This window comes from Talpa occidentalis, unplaced genomic scaffold, assembly GCF_014898055.3.
Source record: "Talpa occidentalis isolate TD23 unplaced genomic scaffold, MPIMG_talOcc4v2.1 talOcc4.2, whole genome shotgun sequence".
NCBI classification, from domain to species: Eukaryota; Metazoa; Chordata; class Mammalia; order Eulipotyphla; family Talpidae; genus Talpa; species Talpa occidentalis.
Genome location: NW_023602073.1, coordinates 149,487,095 through 149,498,743, shown reverse-complemented (window position 1 = coordinate 149,498,743; position 11,649 = coordinate 149,487,095). Strand labels below are relative to the sequence as shown.

General features: G+C 49.5%; 1 protein-coding gene across 1 annotated transcript in view; it reads left to right on the top strand.

Annotated features, from left to right (window-relative positions):
* Positions 1 to 9,943: 9,943 nt before the first annotated feature.
* Positions 9,944 to 11,649, top strand: part of AGPAT4 (1-acylglycerol-3-phosphate O-acyltransferase 4) — a 72,294-nt gene continuing 70,588 nt past the window's right edge. Inside the window, exon 1 of the mRNA XM_037520692.2 lies at positions 9,944 to 10,217. The gene's annotated coding sequence lies outside the window, so the exon portion shown is untranslated. The remainder of the gene's footprint in view (positions 10,218 to 11,649) is intronic.

Below are 11,649 nucleotides of genomic sequence, written 5' to 3'. Positions count from 1 at the left end.
TGACATGTGGGACATGGTGGTGGAACTTTCTGTTTCCTTCTGTATCTTCCTCTGTCCCCCTCCGGGCCCTGCGGGTGGAGCAGAGGAGGGTGCTTGCTCCCTCTTGCGAAAAGGTCACCCTCCAACTACAAGGGGCCCGATCTCTAGGACAGGGCTGTTTTCTCCAAAGCCCACATTCCTTTTCTCCACCCCCCACCCCCCGCCCGGGCAGGAGAATGGAAGGCCTGCTTAGGAAATGGCAGGGCAGGGCAGCCATTTGGTAAACATCTCACACACCTTGTTCCACACGCGAGATAAGCGCTAATAAATGGGGAAGGATGGCTTAATGACGGGGAGACAGACCTGAGTGTTGCAACAGCTGAGATCATAGAAGAAACAGGTTGACACATTAAAATCGACCTGGAAATGGAAGCCGCCAAGACGTAAACAAGCACACGCATGCTCGCACGCTGATAAGAACACATGAAGCAGCACTTTCCAGAGCTTGAACCGCTGACATAGTGCACGCAGCTTAACACTGGCATTTAAAGTTGTGAAACTTGCGGAGCACAGTAAACAATTCACAAAGGAGGCGCAGTGGCGATAAGGGGCGGAGGCGCAGAGCCCGTCGCTCATGGAGAGCCGTGGCGGTCCTCTCCCGGGGCCTGGCCCTCAGGAGTCACGCCAGGGGAACCCCATGTGCTGTGCGGGGTTTCCGTGAGGGAGGTAAGGAGGATGGTTTTCTGAGTTAATGCAAGTCCCACCTTTGCTCTTACCAGCAACGTAACCTGGAGGAAGCGACTTCACCCAGCTCAGCCTCGGGTTCCTGGCTTATGAAAAGTGGGGAGAACACTGATTGGGAAAAAAATCTTTGCACTCCAGTCAACTGATAAGGGACTAATCACAAAGATATACAAAGAACTCACAGGACTCCACAAAAACAAAATAAACAATCCAGTCAAGAAATGGGCAGAAGACACAGCAAAAGAGACAATAACCAAAACAAAGAGAAACCCCACCCACTGGGAGAACATTTTTGCACCCAACACTAATGATAAAGGACTGATCACAAAAGTCTACAAAGAGCTGATGAAACTCAACAAAAACAAAGAAAATAATCCAGTCAAAAAATGGGCAGAAGAGCTAAAAAGAAACTTCTCTGAAGAGGAAATGCAAATGGCCAACAGGCATATGAAAAAATGTTCAACATCACTTGCCATCAGGGAAATGCAAATCAAAACTACAATGAGGTTTAATCTCACCCCAGTGAGAATGGCACATATTAAAAAACTAGCAACAACAAATGTTGGCAAAGATGTAGAGAAAAAGGAACTCTCCTGCACTGTTGGTGGGAGTGCAAACTGGTCCAAAGACTATGGAGAGCTGTGTGGGGATTTCTGGACCTACTAAACATAGAGCTTCCATAGGATCCAGCAATTCCACTCCTAGGTATTTACCCAAAGGACACAGAAACATCCATTCCAAAGAGCACCTGCACCCCTATGTTTATAGCAGCACTGTTTACAATAGCTAAGCTTTGGAAACAGCCCAAATGCCCAAAAATAGATGACTGGATCAAGAAGATGTGGTACATATATACCATGGAATATTACTCAGCATTCAAAAAAGATAAACACATGCAATTTGCAGCAACATGGATGGCGCTGGAAGGGATCATGCTCAGCGAAATAAGCCAGAAAGAAAAAGAAAAATACCGGATGGTCTCACTCATAGCAGGAATCTAGAAAACTTAAATAAGGGACCAGGAAAATGAATAACTATAAGAAAGTGAAAATCAAAATCAACAAACAACTATGAACCAGAGACACTTTTTGGGGGGTGGGGGCAGGGAGGGGAGGGCTTGGGGTCAAATAAGGGGGTCGCAATTGTATGGGGAATATAAAAATAAAATTAAAAAAAAAAAGAAATGGGCAGAAAAACTTAAAAGACATTTCTCCAAAGAGGAAATGCAAATGGTCAACAGGCATATGAAAAAATGTTCAACATCCCTTATAATGAGGGAAATGCAAATCAAAACCACACTGAGATAACACCTTACACCAGTGAGAATGGCACATATCAAAAAAAAAAAAACAAAAACAAGCAACAGTAAATGTTGGCGAGGACGCGGTGAAAAAGGACATTTCCTGCACTGCTGGTGGGAGTGCAAACGGGTCCAACCACTGTGGAGAGCTCTCCAGGGTTTCCTCGGTCTACTAAAAATGGAGCTACCATAGGACCTGGCAATTCCACTCCTAGGGAGCTACCCAAAGGACACAAAAACATTGATTCAAAAGACCACCTGCACCCCTACAGTTATTGCAGCGCTATTTACAATAGGTACAACCTGGAAACAGCCCAACTGCCCAAAAATAGATGACTGGATCAGGAAGATGTGGCTCATCTGCACAATGGAATATTGCCAAGAGAGGGGGAGGGAGGGGGTCAAAACAGGGGAGCGAGGAGCACAAGGGCCTTGGGGATGGTCACGGGTGCTGTGCTGGTGGGAGAATTATGGGACTGCGCCTGAGGGGAGAAATCAAGTACTAGACAAAAATGAACAATGAGGTAAGAAAACTAATTAATTATTTAATTAATTAGAGGCACTGGGATAAATACAGATGAGCCCAAGTTCACCCTTTTTTTTTTTTTATTATTTTTTTTAATAGAGGCATGTTTTATTTATTTTATTTGTTTGTTTGTTTGTTTATACAAGCACTGGGTACAGTCAGAAGCGCGGGAGGGTGAGAGAATTCACCAGAGCCAGAGCGGGGAGCAGAGCAGGCAGAAGGACCGAATTACACTGCTGAGGGGAGCAGCGGGCGGCAGGAGAGGTCTGCGCGCCATGTGGGACCCTCTCCTGGTGGCTGGGGATCGAACCGGCGCCGCAGAGGCCACGGGCAGCTTCTTAACCCAGCGCTCAACTGCTGCGCCACCGGGGAGGCCCTCTCCCTTTATTTTTAAGAGAACGGGGAGTTGGTTCACCATGTGAAGAGGTAAGAGATGAGACTGGGGAGGGCAGGGCCAGAGCAGAGAGGCCCGTTACACCTGTCACCACAGGAACTTGGGTTTCACGCCGAAACAAGTTGCAGTCAGCCTGCGGGGAGAGCTGGGCCTGGACTGAGCCAGCAAGGCAATGAGAGGAGGTGGCAGCTCGGAAGCACCTTTGAGAAGAGGATTGTTTGGGGTGTGGGGGTGTGGGTGGGAAGAAATGCAAGAGGAACAACAAGAAATTGAGGATAACTTGAAAGTCGCCAGAAGGTTGGGAGACAAGACTCCAGGGCGCTGGTAAAGTTGGGGCTGAAAGGTCAGTTTGGGACTTGTTCGATTTGAGATGCTTTTAGGATTTCTCCGCGAAGCCATTCACTGTGTCATTGGGTTAATGGGCCTGAGGCCTGGGGAGAGATGCATCTGGAAATACAGATCAGAAAATCATCTCCATTTTAATGAGGGAGGAGAAAAGAATGATCATTTTTCAACACTGGTTCAGCGTTAAAAAGGCACAGTGAGCAGGTTTTCCTTTGATTCTATTTTCTTTGTATATAAATTAAGGTTTACTTAACTTGTTGCAGTTGGACATAAAAAATTTCCAAATGTATGCTCAACAGTAATCACTGAAATGTTTGTAGCGTAATAAAGAAACAAAACTCCCAGAATGATCATTTTTTGAGGTCCCACACGTTTCATATGCTTCACATATATTTAAATGTCACAATACTCCATAGATATTATATATGAGGAAGCTGAGACTCCAAAAACCTATGTAAAGAATTAGGACTCTGCTGCAAAGCTAAATAAATGCTAATAAGGAGACAGGGGCCTCATGGCCCCCCAGGACAGGGATGAGCCCTCTCTAAGTCACAAAGCTCACTTTGCAAAGGCTTTGGGGAAGCAAGAAGCTCAGAAAGGGGAGGGAGAGCCAGGAGCCCTTGAGCCTCTCTTCCTTCTGCTAAGTCATGTTGACCTAAACTTGGCTTTGGCTGGAAACCAAGATGAAATGAGTGATCATGGGGAAGAGATGTCAGATGCTTTTTGCCACCTTTGGTCTTAGAGTTGCCGCATCCAAGGGTGATTTTCTTTGCAAGAAGCTGAGAGTATGTGTGTAAACTCAAGTGGACAGAGTGCAGACAGACTTCTGCAGGCTGCCCTCAGAATAATGGACACAACCTGAAGTAGAAAGTTTCTTTTTAACTGTTATGCCAATAGATTTCCTTTCTGAGTTGTTTTTCTTCCAAAAGTCTAGGAAATACAGTGGAAAGAAGTCTGAATCATTAAAAACTGAGTCTTTGCTTTAGCTCTGTTTCCTGTTTGTGTGTGTGTGTGTAACTCAGAACAGAGACCTGGTCTTCCTGCATGTCCTCTGGAAAATGCGAGATTTGGACTAAAACAAGTTCTTCTCAAATTTTGATGTGCATGTGGCAGTCTGGGGGTTGTTAAAATGCAGCTTGTGATTCACTACTTCCGGGCAGGGCCCGAGAACCTGCAGCTTAGCGAGGTGATGTCCACGCCTGTGGTTATAACCTCGCTACGGTCAGCCGCCCTCTGCGGTGGCGTTCTGCTCTCGGCTTACATGGCTGTCCAGTAAAGAACGGCTCTGTGTCAACAATTGACAACAAATATTTATTTTACGAAAGGAAAGGGCTCTACTTTTCTGTTGATGAGAGGAATCAGTGCTTCTCAAAATATTAAAAAATCCCACAATACCCAAAAGACCATGGATGAAAATCACGCCAAGTGCTGCCTGTTCTCCTCACTCAGCTATGAAGAACACAGCGTCTGGGCTCCATATCACCTTGTCTCTTAAAATCAGATTAGGATCTGGGCACTTTTCCCTTCACTGCCCATCGTGGGGCATCTGTTAATTGGCTGGAATGTTCCTCCTGCTGCAGTAGATCCGCTCAGTGTTACATGATTTCCAGCTGCTTGTCGTCTGGGGGCAGAAGGGCTGGCGGGGTTTCCAGGCCACCCGCCAGGCTGCTTTGACTCAACGACTCCTGCAAGAGAACGGGGCTATGTGGACCCTGAGAGCAATTTTTAGGAAGTTTAAAACACAATTCTTAGGTCAGATACCTTGAGAGCTGGCCAGCCCCACGGGCTGCCTAGGTACTAACATCCGGGGTGACCGGGGGCACAGACTGTTGACTGAGGTGGATGCTGGAGCTTCAAGCCACCCTCCTGGACATACAGGGACTATGATCAGGGCAGTATGGTCTCTTTTTTTAAAAAAGATTTATTTTTATACAAGAACTGGGGTACAGGCCAGAGGCACGGGAGGGTGAGAGGATTCACCAGAGACAGAGCGGGGAGCAGAACAGGCAGACTGACGAAATACACTGCTGAGGGGAGCAGAAGGCGAGACCCCCAGAGCAGTATAGTCTTAAGAGCTTGTTGATCATTAAAAACATATTGATGACACATTTTAAGGCCCAATGAGAGTTGATTAAAATATTTAACTGTTGGGTCTCCCTGGTGGTGCAAGGGGTTAAATCTCAGCACTGTGAAGCTATCCACAGCCACTGCAGCACGACTTCAATCCACAGCCAGGGAGCTGACCCACAGGGCGCAGCAGACCTCTCCTGTCCCCCCGCTGCTCCCCTCAGCAGTGTGTTTCAGTCAGTCCACCTATTTTGCTCCCCAATCTGTCTCTTGTGAATCCTCTCACCACCCCCCACCTCTGGCCTGTACCCCAGTTCTTGTATGCATAAATAAATAAATCTTTAAAAAATATTTAACTGTCAAATACATGATCATACACTCCAAATGCCAAGTGGACTTTATTACTTATACTTCTCCTCAAAGCAGCCACAATTAACTTGGTTTTCAAACTGCGTCTATTTATTTACACGAACATCTAGAGCCATGTTCACAGCATCAGGCAAATGGAAATGAAGGCAAATTCTGCCAAAGCGTAGCTAAGAGTGAGTTGGGAGAAAGCTGGTCAGGACACGGTTCATAACAATGATCTAGCCTTGGGGTTGAAAATATGGAATCTATGGTCACATTTTAGATAAATAATATGCATTATTTCAGGTGCCAAAATGGAGGCTAAGAAAGGCTTTCTGAGCTACATGGCGTCCCGGCTGTATCAGAAGGTCCTGGGTCCCGGGGCGGGCGATGTCACCGCCGGCTGCTGCTCTTCTGTCCTCACCGCCCGCCGGGCGACGTCTCAGAGACCTTGAATCCTTTGTTCTCTTCATCATAATTGTCTTCTTTGATAAAAGCCATGAATGCTTTTATGGGAAATTTTTCAAAAAGCAACAAAAGATAAACAAATACAAATCGTGCTCAAGCTCATAGTCCACGAATAATCATAGTTAACAGTTCTAAATAATTTTTTTTTTAAGTTTAGCAAACTTTTTGCAAGAAATAAGAGTTTCTGCTAACAAATGACTGCAAACTGAGTGGCTTAAAGAATATGGAAATGCATTCTTTCACAGAAGGCCAGAATTAAGGTGTCAGTGAGGGGGGTTCCTGCTGCAGGCTTGGAGGGAGCCTGCTCCCAGCTTCTGGGGTGGGGGGTGCCAGCTCCTTGCCTGGTGGATGCATCCTCCATCCAAGCGCCACCTCTGTCATTCCCAGGCCTTGTTCTTAGTGTGGGCTTCTCTGTGTCTGCTCCTGTTCTTTTTTATTTTTTTTAATTCACTTGTTGCTGTTTATTTTATTTAAAGATTTATTTATTTATGCATACAAGAACTGGGGTACAGGTCAGAGGTGTGGGGGATGAGAGGATTCACCAGAGACAGAGTGGGGAGCAGAACAGGCAGACTGACCAGAGTACACTGCTGAGGGGAGCCGGGGCGAATCAGGAGAGGTCTGCTGCGCCACGTGGGTTGCTCCCTGGCTGGTCGAGAATCGAACTCCTGTGGATTGCTTCATAGGTTGCGTCTTAACCCTTGCGCCACCAGGGAGGCCTCTGCTCCTGTTCTTATAAGAACAGCAGGGGTTGGAGTTAGGCCCCACCCTAACCCATCCTAATCCTGACCTCATCTGAACTAAACATGTCTGCAAAGACCCTGTTAGCAAATAAGGTTACATTCTGAGGCTCTGGGGGACCTGAATTTTGGGGGATACTCTTCAATCCTCTACATGTACAGTATAACCTCTGTTTGTTTTTAAGATTTATTTATGCATACAAGAACTGGGGTACAGGCCAGAGGTGCAGGAGGGTGAGAGGATTCACCAGAGATAGAGTGGGGAGCAGAACAGGAAGATCCACTAAAATCCACTGCTGAGAGTTGCAGGGGGGAGACAGGAGAGGTCTGCTGTGCCCTGTGGGTCAGCTCCCTGGCCAGGGATCCAGCTCATATTGTAGTAGCTGCCAATAGCTTGTTAGCGCTGGGTCTTTAACCCCTGCACTACCAGGGAGTTCCCAATATAACATCTGTATAATTATTGCAAAGGGCCCATATTTTCTATAGCTTAATTACCTTTTCACTTAATATATACTGAAAGTTTCCCTATGTCTTTCAAAAGGCATTTTACATTTTTGTAGAACATTCCACCATATAAATATCACATCGCTCACATCACCCACCTGCTACTTGGGGCATTTAGATGGTTCCAGGCTTCACTATTATAAATGACTGTGATAAATATACAAGTTGGCGGTTCTCTCTGCCGAAGACCTTGGAGTGAATTCTTGTGAGTTAAATTGTTGGACAAAGAGTAACTATTTAAAAAACTCAAGATATGTCTTATTCAAATACATTCCACAAAGACTGTGGCAATTTCCTGTGCAGGAGAGGAGTCTGCCATTGCACAGCAGACCCTGCACACCCTCCACAGTATGGTGAACGTCTGACAAGCAGCAGCAGGGAAAGGAAGCCCTTCCGTTCCATGTCGGTGTTTATTCGAGGTGGCGTCTCTGCAGTTACTATGGACTATTTGTGCATCCTTTTTTTTTTTTTGAGTTACCAGTTTATGCCTCTAACCTCCTTTTAAGTCTCCCAGCCACCAGCATCTACTTCCTGCAGCGTCATGGCTGAGCAGTGTCTTCCCTGCTGCCCTCCTACAGTCTGCTGACAGTTGAGAAACTCCCCAGACACTCTGAGTCCTCCCTTTTCCTTGCTGCCCAGACTTCAGTTACTGCCTTGTTACATCTGAATTATGTCCCTTTTTCTCTCTGAAGACCGGGAGCACGTTGGTGACGTCTGTCTTATTCACAATTTTGTATCCTTAGCAACTGCCGTGGCTGCTCCACAAGTATTTATTGAACCGAATTATTAGGCTATGACCTGGAACTTTTCACAATTCTTTGTGCAGCTAGAAATAGCTAGATAAGGATATCTAAAATAAGGATATCTAAAATAAGGAGAGATTCTAAATCGGATTCTGATAAGAGCACAGGATTTAATCCATGAATATGCTATTATTTCCACTTTCCATTTTCAGAAGTAGTCACTTTTTCTCCCATATTTTTTAGCTAGGACTATCATTGAGATTGTAAACATCACCTAAATAGACAGAGTGTCACTGTAGCATTAATAAGCATAGTGACTATCATAATCATAAGGGAATAAAGACATTAAAAGCACTGAGATTCGAATAGGAGTTGCAATTGTCAAAAATATTATTAATTACGTATTGTTTCCATTGAAATCACTGACTGTATTGCAATAAATACACCACAAATTGATGCAACTTATATATTTGGAAAAAATTCCCATTCAAAAATCAAATACCAAGTGCAAGTTAACTCCACTCAAGTACTTGGAAAACTTGGGCAAGTTTCAAAAACTAGAAACAAATAGAGTTTAAAACAATTTGAAAAGGTTTGAGGATGAACCCTAAAAAATTGTATCGGCTGCAAGACACCCCTTATAAATATCTTTCCTGAACATTCCTATGTGGCCAGGTTTGTTTAGTCATGGATAGTGAAATAAGTCATTGCCACAAACAGGTCTTCTGCCCAGATCCCTTTGCTATGTGCCAGATGTCCTTCCTCAGCACCCCGTGGGGCTCCCCTCTGTCCTCTGAGTAGGGACTGTGAAAAGCCACACAGCTGGCAGGACCCAGTGCAAACCCTGCATCCTGGTTATGAAAAAGCTTTTTTTCATTCAGCATAACCAAAAAAGACTGCTTTCCGCCCTCCGGTTCTCAGGGCACACTGTTTTTAGCACTTCTGTTGCTCTTACTAATTCTGCGATGTGTTCAAGCTATTTGTGAACATCTTATTTTTTGCCTGCAGACTATAAAATCTGCAGAACAGGGGTGAACGCCCCAGTCACCTGTAAACACTCAAGTGTGATTTGTGACAGTGGCTCTGCAGGGGCCCTTTGAAGGGCTCCCACCTTAACTCTTTGGGGAGCACAACACTTTAGGAATGTCAGGCCCTGGCGCTTCTGGCGTCTCTGCAGCTGCCGCCCTGGAAGGTGATGCCCTTTTATTAGGAAGTTCTGCCCAGACCCTCAGCGCGCACTGCGCGTGGTGCACGAGCAAGGGCGAGCGCGCATCCCGCGTGTGTGCCTGTGCCTCTGTGCACTCGCGTGTGCGCACACGCGGTGCTGAGCCCCGGCTCCTGGTGGGCAGGGAGAAGGTGCCTCACTCTCCGGGCTTCCTTCATCCCGAAGCTGAACATCTCAGATCTTGGAGTTTTCGAAAATATTGTGTCAAAGGCGCTTGAGGGCTCCTGCCAGCCAGCGAGAGGCCATCTCCTCCCAGCCCCGCGACCCCCGGGCGCCGTGGGGGCCGGCGGGGAAGGAGGCGATCGTGGCTCCTCCCCAGGCAAGCCGGGGGCTCGGGGCGCAGGCGGCCGGGCAGCGCGGCGCGGCGGGTCCCCGGGCGGGCGCGGCCTTGGCGCGCGGAGAGGCCGGAGAGGCCACGTGGCCAGGGATGCAACAGGACGCGGGAGGGGCGGCCGGAGCGAGCAGGCCGGGCGGGCTTTTGTTCCTGCTTCTGGCAGGTTCTGGGCCGGGGCTCTCGAGCGGGGAGCCCCGAGCTGCGCCTCCCACTAACTGGCCGCCGAGGGGTGACTCGGGTTTCACCCGGGCGCGCGCGCATCTCCCCTCCCGCGGCTGCTAAATTGCAGCTTTAAAAGGAAGTGACATGGGGTGGGGAGAGACGTCAGCTGAGGACCACTTTTTTTTTTCCCGAAGGGTCCACCCCATGGGTGGAGTCTGGCTTTTTCTCTCCAGTGTTGGCTGACTCGCGGCTCCCAGAAACTAGTGGCGATCGCGCGCCCGCCCGCTCCCTTTCAGTTTCTGGGCGCACATGCCCGCGCCCCGGCGGCCGGAAAGCAGGTAGGTGGCGGCCCCCCGCTTCCAGGCCGCCCGGCCTCTGGGCGTGGCGGGTGTGGGGTCCCCCCGGACGCCCTACTTTCTCGGGGCTGGAAGCCTCTGGAAGGGCAGGTGAGAAGCAGGGGCGCGCAGGCGGAGGAGGGCGCCGGCCGCCTTCGAGGGGCAGCTGGGGGAGCCCCGGGCCCCTCTGCGCTCGGGGGCGCGTCCCCGTGCGGGGCCTCGGGCCGGGCTCCCCGCCCCGCTGCCGGCGTGTTTCTCTGCCCCGACGAAGCCGGGGCGCAGGTTCCTGTTGCCGCGGGGTCTCTTTTGTGTCAGGCGGCAGGCTCGGCAGGCTCCGGCGTTTCTATGGCAACCACAAAAATACTACAGCGCGCGCGCTGCCGTGCAGGGATGTCTTTGTATCTCCTCCCGGCGCGTGGCTGCGCGGCTACCCCTCCTGGGCGCGTTGGTTTTTCCCGATCGCCAGGCCTGGGGGAGGGGGGTTGTCAGGGAAACTGGGGAGGGGATCACCTCTGTATTTACTGACTGTCGGCCAGATGGATTCCTCCATCACATCTTGGAGTTGGAAGGGAATGAACGCCCTGGTGCCCGTGGAAGTCCGCCCTTCTGGTCTTTTTGGGAAACCTGAACCCTTCTCGGGACTCGATGTTAAGCCCCGATGGAGCACCCCGTGCGCGGGCCGGGCCTCGCTGTGCGGCATGGGCGGCCGGGGCTGGCGTGGAGCGGGCCTGCGCTGCGCGCCCCGGGCTGGGTCTGCCTAGGGGTGCCAGAAAGTCTAGTATTTAAACGCTGGGTCTCTGCTCTCGCCTGAGCTCACTGAGCCCAGAGGCTGCGCTCAACAAGTCTGAGTGCGGAGAGGCCGGGCGGGCGCGAGGCTGCGTCTGCGGGATGCGCGCTCAGGCCCGCACCACCCTGGCCACGGCCTCGCTGGCTGCAGAGTCCACAGACCTGCTCGCTCCTGAAACCGGGGGAGGGCGAGGCCCTGTGAGATTGCTGGTCAGGCGTCCTCGGCTGGACATAAAGCTTTGCGAGAACGTGTGTGTGTGAGTGAGTGTGGAAGAGAGGAAATGGGCGTGTGTTTGGGAGGCAAAGGGAGAACAAGCAATCCGAGAGTCCTGAGTGGAAACTATGGACTCTTGTTATTTTATATGGGGAGGCAAAAGAACTGGTTTTCGGGAGAAAAATAACCAAGAGATGAGAGAAGAGGTCGCCTGCCTCGTCATAAGCCGAGCGAAGACGGTCAGGAGCAGGTCGCACAGCTGTTTGCACGCCGGTCCACACGGGCCTGGGGACGGGCCTGCGTGAACAGAGGCTGCTATTCAGCACGTCCCATCTAGGCCTCCATTCTCCTGACGGGCAGGTCACCCAGCCACTGTAGGAAATAGGTCATCCCGTCCCCGGTTCTCGAAATTCTCTGCCATTCTGGATACAGATC